Below are 4,161 nucleotides of genomic sequence, written 5' to 3' on the forward strand. Positions count from 1 at the left end.
AAAAACTTGGTGGCGACTCTAATTTGTCTTAATTCGATTCGAAAGAACCTCGAGTCGATTATGCCTAGTGTGGATCCCGCGGACGCAGTTCCCGAGGGCCTTGTCCACACTTATTCTAGTTAAGCTTTTCGAAATATTAAAAATCCCTTGCAAACAAAATTGAGTTTAATTTTTAATTGGCTATTCTTATTGTTTTGCGTTTGGAAAATCTGCGAAAAGTCGTGCTCTTTAATTTGCTTATTTTTCTTAAGGTTACGTCATAAGATAATAGTACTTCATATTGTTTCTTACTCGTTCAATTGTGTGAAAACTTAGAAGAACAATCAAGTGCTTTCTTAGTAACTTAAGATAGTCAAAACCGAATATCTAGTGATATTCAAATTGAGTTATACCTAGAGTTAGCTATACGAGTTGGGTTGATAATTTTGTAACCCGGAGTAAGGTACTAAAATTAGTAATCGAGAATAGTGGACGTAGGCTTCGACGTGTGAAGCTGAACCACTTCAAATATCGTGTGTCCTTGCAGTTTTTCTTTCTTTCATTTCATTATGTTCATAATCATTTAACTTAATTAGTTAAAGTTTAATCAATAAACTTTAAGTAATTAATTACCTTGATATAAAATAAAAAGTAGGCATAAGTTTTTAAATACTCAATTCCCCCCCCCCCCCCCACTCTCGAGTATTTCGGGTGTGATAGACTCTTCAGACTCGCTCTACTTCTGCCATACAAGTGATAGGATCATATGTCCATCCGCGCCACATCTACCACAAATCACCTCTTGCTCAATCATAGCATGGACCTGTTGAATATCATCCAATGTTGGCGGACTTTCTGACTTGTCACACCCCCGTTAAGAACTTCTACCTCAGCTACAAGGGACTCACCAACTCTTTCGCTCATTCGCCTACCTCCTCTGGGATTCCCATACTCATCTACATGAATGGCCATGTCTTCAATAAGATGGCATCCCATATTGGCTTCAGTATTTTTCGGAAATCTTCCTTTAGCCGCAACATCCAAAACAGCTCTCTAATCGGCATACAACCCATTGTAAAACTGGTTGCACAAGAACCATTGTTGAAAACCATAATGAGTTACAAAGCGAACTAGCTTCTTGAACCTAGCCTAAGCTTCACTCAAATCTTGAGTGGCCAATTCTGTCAAGTTAGTGATTTGGCATCTCAATGTGTTGGTGCGCTGTGGTGGGAAATACCTTCTGTAGAAGGCTAATGCCAGAGAACTCCAGTTAGTCACCCCAGCAGCCTCCATATCCATATCTTTCAACCTATCCCGGGCGTCATCAGTCAAAGAAAAAGGAAAAAGAATTTCCTTGACTCTATCTTGTGTAACTGATGTGACCATAATTGGCGCATATTTAGCCCCCGAATTAGCCTTGTTTCCATGCTTTTTAGTGCTTATTTGGGTCATTTCTTATCTTTAGTTCTTTGTTTTGCATATTCTTTGAGATTTTGATCCCTTGGTAGGAAAGGAGTAAGAATCTTGCATTTTCATGGCAAAACGAGACTAAATTGATCGAATTCAATGACCAAGCATCAAGGAGAGACAAGATTAGAAGGCCTTTAGACAAATCATAGTAGAAGAGCAATGTTGAGGAAAGATCCTTGAGTCCCCAAGGAAATCCCCAAGGAATTTATGAAGAAAAGGGAAGAAAAGAAGAAGTTACTATGCTGACAGACAATCCGAGCGGATTGCCGCAATCCGCCCGTCCAGCCCCCTCGCACAATCCGAGCGTCCCCGTACACGAATCCGCTCGGATTCCCCTCAACAATCCGTCCGGATTCCCCAAATCCGCTCGGATTCCATCGCCAAATCCGCCGTCCCGACCTTATTCCGCCCGAATTTCTTCACAAAGACGGATTGCCTTCTTCAAGCTACGAAAAGAAAAGCCCTTCTCTCGAAAAATACCGGGTCCTCCTTGCTCAACTTAAAAAGTGTAATTACTAGTTTAGCCCTTAGTTAACCCTAATGCATCCTCCCTAATTTTCACTATAAATACCCCATTAGGCTAATTAGAGGAGCATGTTCTTCTTATCAATAATTAGTGTAGTTAATATCAATCAAAACTCTCTTCAATATTGTAATCAAGTATTAATCAAGTTTTAATCCAAGTTTTAGTTCTTTAATCTCTCTTTTGTTCATCCTTTATTTTGGGTAATTGAAGATTATTTGGGTTATTATTGGGAGATTGACAACCTCTCAATCTAGCATTCAAGTACTTCTATTATTCTTGCTTTATTATTGGAATCATTAGTAGGTATAATCTCTTAATCCCTTTTTAATTATTGTTAATTACTTTCATTTATTCATCATGTTTCATATTGTTAGTATGATTGACAACCTTGCTAGCATGATCAACATGATAATGAGTGAGTAGTCTCTTAGCTAGGGTTAATGGGTGATTAGGGAAACCAACATGGGGAATGATTCATGCTTAAATTAATATGCTTTCATGCTTTATTTGCTTGCTTGTTTTGATCTCAACTCATGCACATGTTATACTTGATGAAATGCTAAGCCTATGAATCCTTGCATTTACTATCATCTCCTATCTTTTCAATGAGACTTGTAAGACATAACCCAACTCGAGTCCCATTAGACCATGCATGTTGTTGAGTAGGGAAGATTAAGTCGACTTGTAGGTGTTGTACAATCTAATCGATTCGGCTCCGGGACCCAAACTTTCCTAGGATTGTAAGATATAACCCAACTCAATCCATCACAACAATAATTGCTTGCTTATAATTTGAGAACATGTTTGTTTGATCATATCCCATGATTCCCCCATGATCCCATGACACCCTAGTGCCTTTAATCAATTGTTTACACCCCCTTTCTATTCATCTTGCTTGTTTATTTTCATTGTTATTCTAGTTTAGTAACCTTCTACATCAACCCAATTTGTGACACCCCTTAGACACCGCTAGTTACAATAGAAATCTCATTTCAACTCCCGTCCCTTGGGATCCGACCTTTACTTGCCTCTTTACTAATTGTAGAGTTGCTTGTTAAGCTATAAATTGTGTTTTGATTCGACCGTGACCAACGACCACATCTATTTATTTGTGAATACGAAACGGACCGATCAAAAATGGCGCCGTTGCCGGGGACGGTGTTTGTTTGATTTAGATTTCTTCTTTTTGTTATTAGTTGTGTCTTTCTTCATCTTGAGGAAGTAAAACTCCTCAAGGTTTGTTCTAATTGTTTTTGAGTTGTTTGATATTTTGCATGTCTAGAAGGTTACAAAGTGATTTGTTACCTTTTGACCGTGAAATCGAAAGAACCTTGACGAACAATACGAGACTTGTTAGGAGGAATTTGAGAGGTGTTGGTGAAGTTGTTCAACCCACTAGTGAGTTTGTCAATCCTTTCGCAATAGAAGGAGAAGAAAACCCATTACACAATACCCCACAAAATCCACCTACAATGCCAAAATTCTCGTCACACTCCGTACCCATCGAGGATAATCTACCAAATGGTACTCCTACACCGCAACATCTCACCGGAAATTTTATTGCCAAGTCCGCCTTCATCCAACTAGTTGAGAGGAGCCAATTTGGGGGGATGCCTAGTGAGGATCCTCATTCTCATATGGAAACCTTTTGCGATTATTGTGATGCTATCTCTCAAACGGGCGTGACTCAAGACCAAATTAAATGGGTCTTATTTCCTTTTTCCTTAATCGGCACCGAAAAGCAATGGTTGAAGGGCCTTGATAAGGCCACCCTTGGAATAGATTCTTGGAAGAAGTTGGCTCTAGCTTTCTACAAAAATTCTACCCACCGGAAAAGACCAACATGCTAAGAGCTCAAATTACGGGTTTTAAGCAAAGGGATGAAGAGTCTTTGTATGAAGCTTGGGAGCGGTTTAAAGGTATTTGTCGCTCATGTCCTCACCATGGACTTAGCGAATGGTTTTTGGTGCAACAATTTTGGAATGGTTTATATGAAGATTCTAGGAACATTCTCAATATGGGATCAAATGGAATGTTCACCGAAGTTGATGACAATCAAACATGGAACAAGATTGAGGAAATGGCGGTCCATAACTCACAATATAGTAGACCTCGCAAGGCTACTAGAGGAGGAAAGCATGAAGTGGACTCCGTTACTCAATTGGGTGCTCAACTTAGTGCTCACA

At 39.3% G+C, this 4,161-nt stretch overlaps 1 non-coding gene across 1 annotated transcript; it reads right to left on the minus strand.

The window, feature by feature from the left end:
- Positions 1–3,818: 3,818 nt before the first annotated feature.
- Positions 3,819–3,925, minus strand: LOC141593652 (small nucleolar RNA R71). The gene has a single exon (XR_012521725.1). It is a non-coding gene; the product is annotated as a small nucleolar RNA R71 (small nucleolar RNA).
- Positions 3,926–4,161: the final 236 nt, after the last annotated feature.

This window comes from Silene latifolia, chromosome 7, assembly GCF_048544455.1.
Source record: "Silene latifolia isolate original U9 population chromosome 7, ASM4854445v1, whole genome shotgun sequence".
In the NCBI taxonomy this organism is placed as follows: Eukaryota; Viridiplantae; Streptophyta; class Magnoliopsida; order Caryophyllales; family Caryophyllaceae; genus Silene; species Silene latifolia.